This window comes from Anabrus simplex, chromosome 1 (assembly GCF_040414725.1).
Source record: "Anabrus simplex isolate iqAnaSimp1 chromosome 1, ASM4041472v1, whole genome shotgun sequence".
Taxonomy (NCBI): Eukaryota; Metazoa; Arthropoda; class Insecta; order Orthoptera; family Tettigoniidae; genus Anabrus; species Anabrus simplex.
Window position 1 is genome coordinate 1316726292 of NC_090265.1, and position 18199 is coordinate 1316744490.

The following is an 18199-nucleotide window of genomic DNA, read 5'->3' on the forward strand; positions in this document are numbered from 1 at the left end:
ATAATCTTTTCTTAACCTCTGGCATTTTAATTCTTTGTCCTGAGGGTATGAGGCAGGCCTGTACTGTCACCATTATGTTGAAGAAAACAAGGGGATTCCAATAAAAAAAATACTTTTTACAATATTATTTATTTATTACAGTGTATGCTATAAAAATATAAAAGACATCAGTTGGAATCATGATATTATCCTGAGAAATAACCTACAGTAAATTAGATATAATATCAAAATAGTGATCATAATCAGACCAAAATGTATACATAAAAACTTAATTATCCATATTAAGGCCCGTTTTAAATGGAATGTTCTATGGACGGAACAGTAAAAGGATGCAGCATAATGCGTTCATACACTTGCATCCAACACTATCTTAGAAAAGGACAATCGTGAAAAGAGAAAAAGAAGCACTTAGAATTTTCTCCAAAAGCTATTGCACAATTACTGACAGACTTCTTGATATAGAATGTTCATACACATTCATAGACTCCAGATAAATATAAATGTTGACAACATAAAATCAATAATGTTGCACGCATTTGGAAAGAAGCATTTGATGCTAAGGGTGTCAAAACTGGATTGAGATATAAAAGTAATATACCCATAATTCTATCAATTAGTATAGGATAGAAATATCTCTGCAGAATATGAAAAAATAATACAGCATGTAATACATTTCTTGTGTTTCAAAGAATGGTTGAAGAATAAATATGATAACATATTTGTAAATAGCATTACTCAAAAATAAATCAGCTGTTTAGCATAACACATAGGAGAGAATGGAACAGGTTTTCCTGTTATTAATACAATAAAATCACATTAGTAGTTGTAGTAATGACACTTGAATACAGATAATACTGCATATTTAAGATTGTAACAAAAATTCTGAACTGTTAATTAACTTTGACCTCCCAAAGACTGGCTTTCGTATAGTCACTTATTGGCCGTGAGTGCGTTGAGGTGTTGTAAAAAGTCATGTGTTCACCTATATTTTAGCAAGAAGATTCTGAAGCTACGTAGGTGTGCTGAAAAGTAATGCCTCCAAATTGTTTATTCTGTTCTCGATATTGGTTGAGGTATGGCATATCATGCATGTTATTCAGTCAACTTTCCTGCGTCACCGACGCAAGTTGCAACTCTCTGTCGCCAGAGGGCTCTGAATTGTAGCATGCAACATGGCGGTGTGTAACGTAACAATGTCGGTGCATAAGAAACAGTGTGCTGTAAGAGAGTTTCTAACCACAGAAAACGTGTCTCCAACTGAAATCCATAGAAGAATGAAAGCTGTGTACGCTGATGATTGTGTTGTAATGTGCAACATTGGGTTGTTCATGTTCGTAATGAAGGAAATGGTGGCGCAAACCTCAATGGGTGTGACAGAGCTCGGAGTAGATGAGTGCATACGGCAAGCGATGAGACTCATTGGAATTGGGTTGATGAAATCCGAGAAAATAGTTGGATAACAGACACAGCTCTCAGGTAAGTGAGGCAAATCACAAGAGCGAGCATGTACAGACCATCCTTGCAGAACTGGGCTAAAGAACACCTTCGAGGAGTTACCTCGATAGTGATGAAGATGGGCAAGCAGAAGTGCGGTTGTGGCTCCGTCGACAAACATTCTACAGTGATAGTATAAAAAAACTGGTTTCTCGTCGGGAGAAATGTGTTTGTCTCCAGGGTGACTATATTTAGAAATAAATATGTAGACATTAAGAATAAAGATGTAGAATGTTAATACAGTTTGTTTTATTTAAAAAGCTTCAAGGGTTTTCACATAAAAAATTCGGAGGCATTACTTTTCAGCACATCCTCCTACCTACCTGCTCTTTCTATGCGTTTAAGATACTTGCTTATCATATTCTCTATAGTTTGTTGCAGTTTGCAGTAAGAAACAGAGGCAGTTGCAAGATGGGTGTTACGTATGAGATCTGTTAAGGTACATAAGTTTATACTGGGCTCTCTGCAAGGCATTTCAGAGATAACAATCACAAATACAGGTGATCAAGAGGGTTACAGATTTAAAATGAATCTCTCTGACCTAGAACACAACCTCTTATACTGAATTATTCACTGCATGCATGGTGATAGTAACAAACTGTTGAAACTACCGGATTTTCTTGCCTCCTGATCTCTTGGTATTAAGATTAACATATACTGTATATTGATATTAGCACATAAATGAAAAGTTTAATACAGTACATAATACATTAAATACTCTTCTCATGATATAGAACTGGTAAATAACGACTGGATCTTTATTGCTATCATTATCAATTTACAAAACTAAGAGATCCAAGCCTCAAAAATGAAGGCTACTCAATTTAGTTTTAATTTGCAGTCATACACATTGCTCTTAAAGCAGTTTTAATGTATTCTGAAAAGTTTAATTTGAAATACCCCATATCTATAAGTGCAGTGAGGTATTTTTAATAGGTCAGCTGGCAGACACCTTGTCTCATCACTCCCTGCTCCGCGGCATAGCACTTCCTCACTTTGTCCATGGATAACATGACGTAATAATTAAAATGATGAAAATAAGCATGTACCTTACGACAGATGCTAGCATTTGGCATTGTGTTAGAAACTCCGATTCACACATATTAGTTCCTCTTCCATAACTGAGGCTATTAACCTCCTGATATGTTCTTTCGTTTAATGTGTGGGGTTGTTTCTTGCATTTAATTTTTAAGTTCCCCATAAATAACAGTCACAAACTGTTAAATCTGGAGATCGTGATGGTCATAAGTCCTTACTAATACCCCAATCTTCAAAAATTTCCTCAATGAATCTGTATGTGGCAGGTCAATATCCGTTCATCAAAAAAGGGTTTGAGTACATTCTCTCTGTATCTTTGTACACCAAGTGTGTCCTAAAAAAATGGTTTGATTATTTTGTATACATTCACTGTGCACTACATTCTGAGCCATTCCTCAAGCAGAAGAATTTTGTATATGCGATGGTTTCCTGCACTGAAAAATACTCATATAAATGGAACCATGCTTCATCAGTCAACAATATTAAGTGTGGATGAGTTATTTTGTCATGAATGTTTTACAGCATTCAATTACAAAAGCTTATGAAGACCACATATGGATGCAGTTCGTACACTTGTATGGTTTCAACTTCATTTTCGTAACTCGCCATGCTAAGCTCTTCAAAAACCCTGTTTCTTGTGCAAGTCGTCGTAGGGATTTTGTGTGTATATGTTCTGATTATTCTGCTATTTTGTTTACTACCTCCTGGTTAAGCACTTTTTTTAAAAAAACCTTTGCTTCTTATCGAGTAAAAGACCCGTTCCTCTCAATTCGTTTATGAGTTTCAGCATACTATCTCTATGTGGAGGGCATACACCTGGAAATTGTGTTGTGAATTGTCAAACTACTTACTTGCAAGACACTGTTTTTACATAACCTTCATACATAAATATCCTTTCCTGTACAGTGTACACATGTGGAGGCATTATAACTTTCATGACTCGAGAACAGCTGGAGTGACAGATCGACACTTGTTAAATATTCTAAGCACAGAGCACAATTAAGAAAGTGATGGAACTGCTGTGCTGCAGAGGCAGAAACGATGAGTCAACGGCAGGCTCCATGTGCCCACCGGCCGACCAATGAGAAAAACTTGCTGTTCACTAAATATTTATATTATGGTTTGATCAGTTGCACATTGTGAATTCCTTGGTACCCAAATCAATTATATCGAACTTGTGACATGTTAATAACTAGGGCTTGGAAGTTGAGGAAAACATTTTATTTTTCTTGAGTGTCCGAAGACGATGCCCAACATAACAAATGTTCATTCTGGGTCATAGTAGGTCAGAAAATGGTGGGTTTTATTTCTATATTTTAACCATATATGAAAAACTGAAACATGCTTGAAAAAATTCACGGGTATCAAATTATGTGCAAGATAAGTTAAATACTGAAAAGAAAATTTTTTGATGTGAGTGTTTTTGAAGAGGATGATCTCACTCATTCAAGTATGAACCCTTAACATCCGTTGATGTGGAGAGAAGTTTCTCAATGTTTAGCAACGTGCTGTCTGAAAACTGACGATCCTTTACACCATCAGAATTTTGCAATTTTGAACATATTTCTTCATTAAATATGTAATTAAAACTAACATTATGAATTAATTTGGATCACCTTTTTAGGTCTTTTAAGGCAATGTATAGGTCTTCAACTTCTGAGCCCTAGTAATAACAATACAAGACTTAATAACCTATAATTGGGCCACAAATAATATCACAACCCACCACGTCACTATACGCAGAGTTAACAGGAAACTGTCACCCAGCATTCTCAGGTTTTCATTGGATACTGCAGGGCTATCATTGGTGCGGCTTGAGCAAAATAATATTTCCACCTAGTCTACTGAAGCTCTCGATGGCACAGCACAAGGCAAGGATCAGCAAAGCCGCACTTCATGGTAACGTTTAGTAATAATGTTATTTGTTTTACGTCCCACCAACTACTCTTTTACGGTTTTCGGAGACACCGAGGTGCCGGAATTTAGTTCTGCAGGAGTTCTTTTACGTGCCAGTAAATCTACTGACACGAGGCTGACGTATTTGAGCACCTTCAAATACCACCGGACTGAGCCAGGTTCGAACCTGCCAAGTTGGGGTCAGAAGGCCAGCGCCTTAACCGTCTGAGCCACTCAGCCCGACGGTAACGTTTAGAGAAGCGCAATAATACTATTTTATGCAGTTAATTCAAAGCTAATTTAGGTCCAAGTGCAGTATGATATGGGAATTTCATGAAATGGCCCGCTGCTTTTATACAATTATGGACTGTTGCTGCCAACTGGATTGGAAAAAAAAAAATGAACGGCCAGTAACTGGGAATTCTGAAATAAACGTCAAGATGTCTGGCACATACACTGCTTTCACATTCTTTGTGCGAAGAGGACCTATTTAGTTGTGAAAACTGTTGCTGAGAAATAACAGATAAATCAGGGAAGTGGACAAGAAAGGAAAGCAAAGATAGAAATAGCTAAATCGTATGGAATACCACTCTCCACACACTCAACATTCTTGAAAAAGTTCAGAAAAATGAACTGCAGGCATTTCAAAATACAAAAGTGGATAAAAGAAAGCAAATTCAAGGTGGAAAACGTACAGATACAGAAGAAGAGGTAATGTAATGGTTTTACCATGTCCGAGCTATCAAACTCGGATTGAGGGATACTAGTAAAAGAAAGGGCAATGAAACTTGGGACTAGATTTCCAGTGGCTGCAGCAATTCAGGGGATGACACAATATCATTCGGCGTGCAGTTTGTGGAGGAGAATGAGATAGTGTAGACATACAAGGGGTGGACAGATGGCGAGAGCAGGTGGCACCTATTTTGGAGAAAGGACACATTTAAATGGATGAAACAGCATTGTTCTTTAATGCTCAACCAAACAGAACACTTGCAGTGAAATGTCTGAAATGACAGGGGTTATGTGGCAGCAAGGTACTTAAAGATAGACTAACAGTGATGCTGTACTGCAATGCAGATGGGAGTGAGAAGCTGTGCCCGGCAGTCATAGGCAAATTTGAAAACCCCCACTGCTTTAAAGGAATAAAACAATATCCCTCTGACTATAGATGTTGAAAACATGGATGGTTTCCTGGGCCTGCCAAAACAAATGATTCTTCCATTGGTTCATCGTGCAATCCACAACCACCAACGACTAGAACTAAAAGATGTCTGCCTTCTCTACTAGTTATGTACAATCCTTGGATCAAGGCATCAGCTACTGTCTAAAATGTGCATACCAAACAGTTGGTGCATTTTAGCTTAGAGAAATACCCAGAAATACTTCCTATTCTAATTAATATAGGGAACTGGAATGTAATGGATTTAATGCGGGGCATTGCTTTGTTTTAAGAGTCCATCATGTCCTCCGTAATCCGAAATTGTTTTCACAAAGAAGGCTTCACCACAATGCTCTGGAAACAGAACGTAATTTGGACCTTGCTTTGATTAATTTATAAAACTGATGAAGATGGCGATAACGATTGGGATTTTGAAGACTTCATCAATACTGACCACTAGGTGTTGGAAATAGTCAACCAAACAGAACACTTGCAGTGTTAACAGGTGAATGTGACAGGCTGGAAGCAGTAGAAGAAGAAACAGCTGTTGACTTAAAATCTCCTTCAACTCTTCTACTATTGGTAGATGCATTGTCAGTTTTGAAGTTACTCTTGTATTATTTGGTACTTTATTGTATTTTGTCGACAAAGAGACAAAACTCAAATTTCATAAAACATTATTCATGCCAACAGCGATGGAAAATCATGGTGCAGACAGCACAGAAACCAAACTATTCCACCAACACTGTCTAGACAAAATTTTAGGCATCACTTGGTGTGACAGTCAGAAATGAGGATATTTTATGATAGAGTGCCTGCAAGATATTGTGGCGGAACGTCGAATAGGTCTACCTTGCCACATTCTTTATGTGATGAGAGTCGCCAGGAAGCATGTGGAAGCCGGCCAGACCACGCAAAACATGGTGTCAAACATTCAAAGGAACTTACAAATAGTTAACATCAGGTGGGACAATATCAAGAAAGCCACTTCAAATAGGACTCGTTGGTGTAAGTTTGCAGCCCTGTGCATTTCACGCGGAAGGAACCGATGCTGAATGGATTATATCATCCATTTGTTTCTGTAAAAGTAAAAATTATATTAAAAAAATAGCATTTATTAGCTGTAATATGTTTTGCTATTTTATTAGACCTATATAAATGTACATAACCTAATCAACATTATAATGTACAGTTTAAAAAAATAAGTCGAGAGTTCACTGGCTGCGACAGAATGTAGTTGGCTCAATGGTGACTAGATTCTGATGCCTGACCCTGTGGAGTCGGAGAGCCTTCTGCCTCTTTGCAAACAGACTTCAGGTATTGTATAGTGGGGGCTTTCATCTTTTTCCCTCCATACCTCTCAGATCAAGTGATATTGAGACATGCCATCAGTGTTCTGTTTGGTAACCAACTAGGTATGGTGTTGGCTATACTGTATAATGCATTTTGGTGTGTCGATATCTATGAGTGCCGAACAGTGAATGCGTAATGTTATCGCAGTGGCATATATTCTTCGAAATGAATGAACTTGTAAAATATAAATTTAATTAATATATTTGTATCTACTTATAAAGTAATCTGTTCTCTTCTATTGCGAAACAAGTGCACATGCTGTTGCTTTGGTGCTACTCTACAAAAATAAAATTAAGGCAAGATCATTTGTCTACCCATTCATTGGCTAGTAGTAGCCTTTTTGAAATTAATAAAAAAATAAAGATGATGCATTCTTCAAAATTGCTTGCATTTTTCTGAAAAGACAGCTTATCACCGTAAAAATGGAGAAATGCAAAAATATGGATAATTCAAAGTTCAAATTTTTGTTCCCAGGGACTTTGAATTCACAAGGTTTCAATGTATGTACAGTTGCTCAAAAGAATGATAGTATGGTGATCTTTCAAGTTCCTCACAGGTACACATTTCTCAAAATCAACTGAATGTACAGATATATGTTTGTACTAGGTATCTACATGGGAGGTGAATTATATTTAATAATTAAAAATATTGAATATGAGGAACATATAATACCACGCACACATCTTTTGTTTTGAGTGACTATACAACCTTCCTCCACCATCTCCAGTTATAACTTTTGCAAGATCTAATTTTAAACAGCTTATTCTCAACACAGTGAGATGATTATTGCTTACTCATTGGACAAAATATCTAGTCAATTTTTAAGGATGATTTGCGAAGTGGTAGCTGAAATCGTCCAGTTCTTCCATGCTTCTTTCCCATAATCAATTAAATGTTTCAAGAGCTGGAAACTTTATATAAGGGGAATTTAAATGGTCTTCAAATTCGATGGGCACAATGTGTAATGATCAGGAGCCAGATTTTGATAACCTCATAAATTCCTAAAATGACATAAAATGACCTAAAAACAATTTTGAAAAGACTCAAAATTTGAAGGAAGTTTTTCATTTACTGATAACCATATTTTTATACAATTGTAAAAGAACCTTAATAACAGTAACATATTCCCTCCCTGTTCAGTAGGTTTCCCATGTATTTCTTCCAGTAAAAATCACTGAATACTTGCATGCTATTGTGACAATGGCTTTCCATAAGTGCATCTTTAAAAAAATGATTAGCGAACCTAATGCAATATATAGCAACACTCCACACTGTGCATCTGTAGGGTTTGGTACTTATTTCGTGCAACAACAGATGACAGTCACCATGTGCAGGTTTCCAAAGGTAAAATACTGTATGTTGTCTGCCAGCATTATCTTATACAGCTTTAGATGGTATAACTTTGGCATTCTTGCTCGTTCATTCACTCTAACACACATTTGGGTATATTTGCCCTAACGTTTTTCAATAACCCCACTGAAATAGTAGTTTATAAATAAGTACACTGCACCTGATTCATGCCTTTGCTGGCAACACCTAGTCTTTACAGTGCACTATGTTTTCTAATATGGGCTAGAACAAATTTGTTACTCAACATCTTGATAAATTAAAAAAAAAAAATGTTGGACTCGCCTTAGTGCACCCCAACAGTTGTTCAGCAAGTAGTGAACACCCAATTAACATGGGAGATAAACGTACTTCAATGAAAATTGATTAGTGTGTTCACTTCTCAAGTAAATAATATTTTTATTTCAACAGATGAACAGAAGCTGGGCTGCAAGACAAGTTCACAAAACATTTTTTGAATTTACTAAGGTACTGAACATAGTTTTGCTCACTTGATCATATCGCCCTTTCATAAATTATTGACAAGTTTATGCAATGTAAACAACTTTGTACATATATATATATATATATATATATATATATATATATATATATGCATGTTATAAAAGTAATTTAATGGAATTTGGAAATGTTCTTATACAAGAAAACATGCAACTCTGTCATTAATGTTGTCAGGTATGTTAGATTTTCAGAAATTTTGTACTTTGTGTTTTGACAGACTGAAAAAACATAAAGGTTATATTAACTATGTTGACACTGAAAAGAATGGCTTCCATCTTAAAATATAAAAATGATAAATGAGTTATTCACAAGAGACAGAAAAATTGCAGATTATATCAAATTAAAATATTCTTCCTATACAATTTCCACTAAAATGTCTGGTACCATTCCTGCAAACAGTAGACCATACTTTCCTTAAATAAGAATTGGAGATTTTAACAAATTAAGACATATTTTTCCTATACAATTTCCACTAAAATATCTGGTACTATTTCTGGAAAGAGTAGACCATGCTTCCTTAAATAAAGTGTTCACTATACATAATTGTTTTCTTTTTACATACTAAGTAATATCACTGAAGTCTGAGAGATAAAACAGCTATAACAACATAGTAAAATGTATACTATAAAAATACTCAACATCCATCAAATCTGCTATCACAAGTAGCTAACATCCAACTAACAGGAAAGATAAAAACACACTTCAATGAAATTTTATTAAAATTTTCACTCAAGTAGAATTCAAACCAACGTCCACAATATTTATATTTCTACATGTTTCAATGCTTCTGGCTACCTCCACAATCTAGGGATTAATCCATTATTTTTGAGTTGTCTCTCTGTGCTGCAGAATCTAGAATTTGAGGGCCAGGAAAAGGACACACATGACCTCAAGAAATCAAACAAGAAAAGTAATAGCTTAAAATCCTGCTTTCACATTTCCTAGGAGTATATGTTTGAGGATTCCCCAGTCAAATCAGAAGAATATAGGAACCACCTGCTTTCTTCTTAATCCTAGCACCAATTACAACAGAAATATACACATTTACTTGACACCATAACTGGCACTCGTTATCAGATGTCTTTACTTGCAGCAAGTGCATGGAATGTAAACTGTGATTTTTTGAGAGCATTATATCAAGTATAGCAGCAACACAAAGAGTCAGTTTAATCATACATAGAAAGATAGGAAAATCAAAACAGACACGTATATGGAAAAACAGAATGGTAGGTCAGTGTGGTTTTTCTTCGTGTGTTCTTTCTATGTTCCTATATTTCCATGTATGACTTGATTTGCATTTGTTCTTTCCATTTCTTACAGAGACTCAGCTATCATTTGGTCAAGCAAGTGGCTTTGACAATAGAAGTGGTTTCAAAATCTGTTAAGTCAATGGGAATATTTAATTATGCTGCTCAGTGTGTTCTCTTATATGCAATACGCCACACTAATAAGAAACTGTACTTGAAATCTATCTTAGTCATGTTGATTTTAAATGTCAACAGGTTTTTCCAAATCCAATCAAGTCAATTACCATCATATTACAAATTCAACTAAGTTGATGCACACATGCACAGTAGCTGTAAACAAAGCTGCCTTAATGTTTGACACATTCTATTTCAGTCTTATGTTAAAGCCAAAACATTTTATGAACAAGAACTGATGGAACCTGAGGAAGATAATATATGCATTCCTCATATATGAAAATGTACAATTTAACATTTAAAACTGCTTTCTTCAATCAATGCACCATACTTCAATCAAATGGTACAGTGAAATGTTTGTCTGGACTCCCACACAGAAGCTTATCTGTGCAGGTATTCCGCCGGTAACCAGGGTTGCCTACATGTAACTCTCAACATCCCAAGCAGACTTATACTATGTTTCTTGTATTCCAGTTTTGATTTCAAAACCTTCCAGTTAAAACTCTCACACTCTCACTTTTGATAAGTGAGTTTCCTATAGGACTTAGACTATTTTAGCAACATTTCAAGGTAAGTTTCAATATCAGCTCGTTGATAGTTCCCTTGTCAGTAGGGTTTGGAATCCATCTCTTCAACAGGAAAATAAAACAGCTGCAGCAACAAGACAACGCAACAAAATAACAAATGTTATCGAACGTGACATTGCAGGATCTATGTATGACCTGAGTTCCAGAAATGGAAGAAAATTTAAACCACATTGAATCCCTTCCGTTTTCAATAAAAGTAACTATTATACTCTCATTCACTCACTCACGTTTAACTTGCATATTAGTAAAATTAAACACAAGACTAACCACAGCATACATACAAGACACAGTACAATATAAAATTGTAAATTTCATCCACTGATTGGGGTTTATTTTTGTTGTACCCATTAAAAATGAAGATTTCAGTCAGCACTGGATTGAGGATTCCATCCCCCGAGGGCCACAGCATCTAGAAAACAAAAATAATAAATTCAACATCCCACTGTTATTTTCAGTTTTAATAACTAAAAAGCATCTTTTCCTTCTTTCAAGATGTCAACAACAAGAGTGAAAATTTCAAGTAAGGATGAACAACTTGCATGTTATTAATTATATAGTCTCTGACATACCATAAGTGGAGCCAATTAGTATGGTTACTCCCCGTTTAGTGTTGGCCTTTCATTATTAGAAAAAATATACAATTCACTGTCACTTGATACATCTGATAATCAGCCTTCACATAATTCATCACATATATCCATTAGTAATTGCATGTGCTGCACCATGTTCACTGCCACCCTGAAGCTCCATGGAATACCTCTACATTTCTGATATTATTTTATACTACACGAAGGATTAAAGAAAGGTGCAGCAATAGCTGCCTTACATTCTATATTCCATGACTATACTGTTAGAAAATTATCTCACCACCAGATTTTAGCAGCGATCAAGGAAACACAAAGTGCATGAACACAGGGATTCTCTGTGCCCTTTACCCACACTTTAAATGATTTCAAATATTAGAACTAACAGAGGTCACAGTTCTGATTACATATAGGGATTGTAAAGGCACTTAGTTCACTTGCAGTACAGAGGTTTGTAAAGTGAATGTTGAAAGGCATAACAGTGTAAAATGAAGATATATCCATTACATGAACAGGGAGATATTTTCGGTCTTTTGTCTACAGCTGAACCCAGCCTGCACTGGGCCAAAGCCATCCCAATACCTATCATAATAAATTTCTGCACTGATAGCTGCATGTGGGCAATCAATGTACAGTTTGCTGTTATAAGAGCAACCATAATTTCTGTCTTTGTGTTGCTATAATTCAGAGTACAGTTTTCTGTTAAGAGATCTGTATAACTCAAGTCTCTGTGCTATTAGATTAAGTATTACCATAATCTGTTGGTGACCTGTGATATTATTACACTGCAAGTGAAGTAAATTATATGTTAGTGTATTGAAATGTTACCACCCGAACAAAGAATTTTTATGTATGACATGTAATAAACTAGCTACTGAACTCGATGCTGACAGGACAATCACTTTCTGAGGCACATGGGTGGACATGCCTTTCCATCAGTGGCTTGTCGTGACATACTCACTTCCTGGATCTCTGTGACCTTTTACAGTTTAATTTTTTGTTGTTGCATTGTTGCAGCTCGTAATTTGATCTCTTGCTTTTGGTATAAAAACCAAATATCAGGTTTATATTTATACAAAAAAGTACAGACTAGATCTAAAAAGCCTAATGTTGCCAGGATGATCTCCATAGCAACTCTCCACAGAGTTAATTATCTGCCACAAGGAAGTTTATAGGTGATACTGTAAATAATTTTCATCATGAGCTATTTTTGTTTAAACCACAATTAAAAGCGATGCGTCAAGTTGTATTTCAGTCCCCTCTGAAGCCGCTTCCTGCAGAACCTTTTCTACTCACCATTATCCTAAACTTAAATACCAAGTTTCACAAAAATTAAACTTAATTAAGGTACAGCCCCAGCATTTGCCTGGTGTGAAAATGGAAAACCATTTTCAGGGCTGCCGACAGTGGGGTTCGAACCTACTATCTCCCAAATACTGGATGCTGGCCGCACTTAAGCGACTGCAGCTATCGAGCTCGGTGTTACAGAATCTTGTTGAATACAGGTATATGCACTTTGCCTCTCATTAGAAGTCAAGTGATCAAGGAACAGTGTGTTCGTCTATGATAAAATTGGAACTTACTAGAACAAATCAGGGCGAAATTAAGGATCGGAATAATTTTTCCAAGTTCTTTTAAATCATTTTAAGAAAAAGATTAGGTGAATAACTGTTACGGATTCTGCCACCTGGGCAACAGCAGTATTGATCAATACATTAGATTTAAAATATAAGGCCTGTATTATTCTTTCTGGCATTACAGCTCATCGTGCAGTAACACTCTGTATATCAGTTGGGGATTTTTACTGGTCCAGTGCCTATTCCATATATCCTTGCTAGGTTAATGAAATCATGTTTCATCTAAGAACATTTTTAACATTTTTAATTGTGGAAATACAATACCAAGAGTAGTGTTCTGCAGAATCTGAGTTCAAAAATTCATTTGATTTTGCAGCCACAGGATTGTAATTCTTGGACTATATGCACTCGGTAAAGTTTCCGTTTTAAAATATGGTTTTCTTTACAAGTTGAGGATTTTGAAGCCTTTTTTTCTGCATATGATGAAGCAGAATATACTCTGATGTATTAGAACACAATCAGTTTTCTTAGAAAGTACATCATTCCAATTTCTTGCTTTTCTAAATCTGAGAATTATTTGTACTGTACTCTAGGTGAAACTGACTTTCTAGGGATTTTCTCTAAAGATTACCTACCACCTACCTAAATGTGTTGACTATATATACACATGTATAAAACCTTTTTGTCTGTACTTTTTAAATATTAGCCTGATGCTTGGTTATTACACCACATACAATGTGCACAACAACTTAAGCTTTTCCTGTGATAAGATCTGACTTGCCATTTGAGTACGGGCATATGTCACGACAGTTCTGTTTCTCAGCTTCAATGTTAAGCTTTGTAATTTTATGTACCAGTTGTTTTTTTTTTTCTCTTTGATCTCTCTATCTTTTTTTTTCTCACGTGCTGGCAGCTTATTTTGATCAGATCTAGACAGTGATTAATTGATGTAAAGATATGCAGACTCATATTGGAAAGTTATTCTAGTGGTGATGAAGAAAGTGGTCATTTTGAATTGAATCTAGTGATAACGAAGGAAGTTTTGAATATGTGCTGCAGCGTGCTGTTCATGAAGGAATGGCAAGAAATTGATTAGCAAGCAAACTTGAATAATTTCTGTCTCTTATAACTGAACGTAACCAAATTCTGCCAGTTGTAAATAATTATAGTCTGTCTGAATATTTTGAATTGTTTTTCAACAAAGATGTGATTGACCTAATTGTAAAACAAACTAATACATATGCCAACAAGAGTTACAGATTTTTTAGGATAAATTTGATATTTACAATAATTAAACTTCTTGAGTTATTCACTAAGAAATCAAGTCAAATGCCACAGTTACTATACACTTCAACAGACCTGCTTACAATAAAATCTAAAAGGGCTTTTTAAATTAAAAAGACATAATGTTCGATCTTCAGAGAAGACAAGTTAAAATGAAACTACTAGGTAAAAAGTTGGTTGCGTTGTCTTTTGGATCATATTGGTAGTTTTTTCTAGCCCTCTCTTGCGCACAAGCCTCATATGAGGTCCCTAAATCATGTTTCATTTAGTGCGCCGTTTATTTAATATTGTTATGAATTTGTGGAAAATTATGACTCTGTTCTTCACTTTAGACCTCATGTGAAGTGTGATATTAGTTATAACTATATCTATGAGATGGCAGCACTTCCTTGCAGCTGCGAAGATGTAGGCAGTTGTGGCGCTGCTGTTATTTGTGTGTATCATATGCAGACTACATTATTGAAATTGATACGTCCTTTAGAAATATATACAATTGGTAAGTAAAAATGTTTTATATAGTAGAAAAGCACGCTCTTTCCAATGGTATTTTTTTTAGTACATGCAATTTATTACCATTATTTTGTGTAATAATACAGGGGCCTCATACAAAGTCTAAATGCACGAGAGGTTATGGTTCACAGTCATAACCTCACTTAAAACACTATTTTGAAATGTTTTGATGGAATTTTTGATGCAAACGAAGACAGACTGCTGATGTTCCATTGCATATTTGTCATTTATTTTCATTTCTATGCTTTTAGAACAAAATGAAGAAACAGGGCTGTCTATAGAAAATGTAGTCTTCACAATGAATTTCACAATATACTCTGCGTCCTGTCAATAATAGCTGACAATATGACATACAATCACTTTTGCAAGACACTGAAGTATTTGCACTTCATTGACAATCAGAACATTCCAGCAGACAACAATGATCGGTTTATACGTTTATGTTGTATGATTGACAACATCTAATCAGTTGATGAAATGATGGTCCCTTTCAAAGGCCGATCAAAGCTGAAACAATATATGAAGAGAAACCCTAAAAATGGAGCTTCAAAATTTGGGTCTTAGCCGGTTCCTCAGGAACAGTGTAATAATCCTCAGGATACATCCATAACTTTGAGATTTTCCAAGGAAAAGTGCAAAATGGTGAGGGTCATTCTGAATTTGGAGCAGTTGGTGATGTTCTTAGGCTATGTGAGGATGTGAAGTTCAAAAGCTTTTGAAAATCTGTCTACGTCGATTAATCTTCTTGAGAAACTTCTTGAAGATGGTATTTATGCTTTCGGGACTACCTTCTTGAAGATGGTATTTTTGCTTCCGGGACTATCAGAGCTAACAGGCTTTGTGGTGCTGATCTCAAGCTGCGGTCTGCGAAAACCATGAAGAATGAACCGAGAGGGGGCATACTCTGTTACAACGTTGCAGTCCAACATCACAGCAACTTGCTGGCATAATAATTCTTCACACGTAGCATCTACATTTGCTAGAGCAGAACCTGTAGGTGTTGCTAAGAGATGGTGTCGAAAACTGCAAGCAATCATTGAAATTCCACGACCATATTCCATCAGCATTTACAATTCCCACATGGGTGGCGTAAATCTATGTATTCGCTCGTAGGTCTTTATCGGAACATCATAAGGCTCAAAAGGTGGTACTTCAGAGTATTCCATCAACTACCGAATGTGACCATTGTAAACTGTTGGATCCTCAGGAGGATGGACCCAGACTGTGAGAAGCTGGATCTGTTAGAATTCAAGTCCTCAGTAGCTACTTTTCTCATTTCCACGGGAAGCACCCATCAACCCAAGAAAGGAAGACCCGCTTCACAGACGCCACCAGTAACCAAAAAATAGTCCCAAGTGAAGGCACCCAATAAGCTGAGAAAGAATGCGGGTGGCTCACTATCCCCAAAAAATAGTGAAAGATTATGTATCAAAGTGCCACCTTTTTATTTATTTATTTATTTATTCACGAAGCACAGGATAGAGCTACACTGAGCAAATTTCATTTGCACTGTCAACAGACTATTTAACAAACGTAAACTTTCATAATAAAATATAATAAACATAATAAAATACAACAAGATCAGGTACACAGCCTACTAATAACAACTGTCCAAATCGAAAACCATGAGAATGTCCATGTTCACAGCCAAGTTGTCGTGGGTCAAGATGGTGGTATAATCCCTTCACATCAACTTATCTTTAAGAAACTATTTACACACCTCTCGAATACACTTTTATTTGATGCTATATCAAGCTCTTGTCTCCTACTAATATTGTTAAAGAGTGTTGGGAGGCTGATTAGGAAAGATCGTTGAAGTATTGAGTGCTGAGTGTGGGGAATGTGGAGAAGATCTCTGGTTCTGGTGGAGCGGGAAGGAACACGGAGAGAGAAGAGTGAAACAAGATGTTCCGAGCGGTAATGGCCATTTAAGGTCAGCTACCCGTCGCCTGATGTGCAGTGGTGACATATTAATTGCCATTAATACCTGCTGCATAGACAGAAATCTGAGCTTGGGGTTTCTGTTCCTTACAATTGCAGCAAAGAAGGACACTGGTCTGTCTAACTGCTTAGTATTGGAAGGGGAGGCTGTTGTCCAAATAGGAGAGCAGTAGTTTGAGAGAGGTTGAATGATCATGAGGAAAAAGTGACGAAGAGCAATGGGGTCAGAAATTTCTGTGAAGCGATAGAGAATGCCTAGTAATTTCATAGCCTTGGTTGTATATGTTTCTATGTGGGTCTTAAATTGTAATTTTGTATTGAATATTACACCTAGGTCACGCTGCTGCGTAACTATGGTGATGGGCTTGTCGAGTAGGTCATAATATGATGTCGGTAGAGGAGATTTACGTAGTGTTATGGTCATGTGGCTGCATTTTTGTGGATTGGGGATAAGTTTCCCAGTACGGCACCAGTTCGAGAGGGCATTAAGTGAGGACTGTAGCAGAGCTGCATCTGCTGGATTCCTGATCTCCCTAAATATCTTGCAGTCGTCAGCAAAGCGTAGGGTATTGGCTGTTTCGTTGAGTTCGGACGGCAGATCGTCCATAAACAAAGACAACAGCAAGGGGCCAAGAGTGCTGCCTTGTTGGACACCGGAGGTGACTGGTAACCATGAGGATGAAGTGCCTGCCAACAGTTATGTAGGAAGCCAGCAAGAAGGGTCAGAAGACTGCTATGTATATTAAATCGTACGGAGAGTTTATGGAGCAACAGAATATGATCTACAGAATCGAAAGCTTTTGAAATGTCTACGTAGCAGATATCCAGCTGTGATTTAGCTGCAATGGCGTATGATGCAAAGCTATGCAGAGTGGCCAGGTTTGTTAGACAAGAGCCACCTGGTAGAAAACCATGCTGCTTGGTTGAGATATACGGCAAAGTGAATCCGAGGAGACGCTGGTGTATAATTTTTTCAAAGATAAAGAATAGTGTGGGGAGAATAGAAATTGGTCGGTAAGATGAAACATTAAATTTGTTGCCTGATTTGAGAAGTGGAACAATATTTGCCTGTTTCCAGGTAATAGGAAAATAGCCCGCTGCAAAACATCTGTTAAATAATTTAGAGAGAGGGACGCAAAGAGTGCTGGCAGTATTTTTTAGGAAAAGAGGACCTATAGTGTCGGCACCGGTAGCTTTGTTGGCACGAAGAGTTTGAAGAAGGTTATGAACTTCACTTAGTGTGGTAGTTATGCTTGATAGGTTCTGTTTGAAGCTGTACCAACGGGAGGGAGCAGTTGGTTTTGTAAGGGAGGGGAGAAGTTGGAGAAGAAATACCTGTTGAACAGTTCATTGCGATCGGCGCCGTCTGCTGTTGCATCGTTGTGGTTCACGCTGACAGGAATCCGCTCCGTCCTTCTCCGTGTGTTGATGAGACTCCAGTAGCGTTTGGGATTGCTGCGGACATTTTAAGTGACAGTGTCTACGTGTGTTTTGTAGTCTCTTCTGA

The 18199-nt window shown here is 36.7% G+C and overlaps 1 protein-coding gene across 1 annotated transcript in view; it reads right to left on the reverse strand.

Moving 5' to 3' along the window:
- Positions 1–8666: 8666 nt before the first annotated feature.
- LOC136858297 (uncharacterized) overlaps positions 8667–18199 on the reverse strand; it is a 285771-nt gene continuing 276238 nt past the window's right edge. The window contains exon 15 of the mRNA XM_067137726.2: positions 8667–11205. The gene's annotated coding sequence lies outside the window, so the exon portion shown is untranslated. The remainder of the gene's footprint in view (positions 11206–18199) is intronic.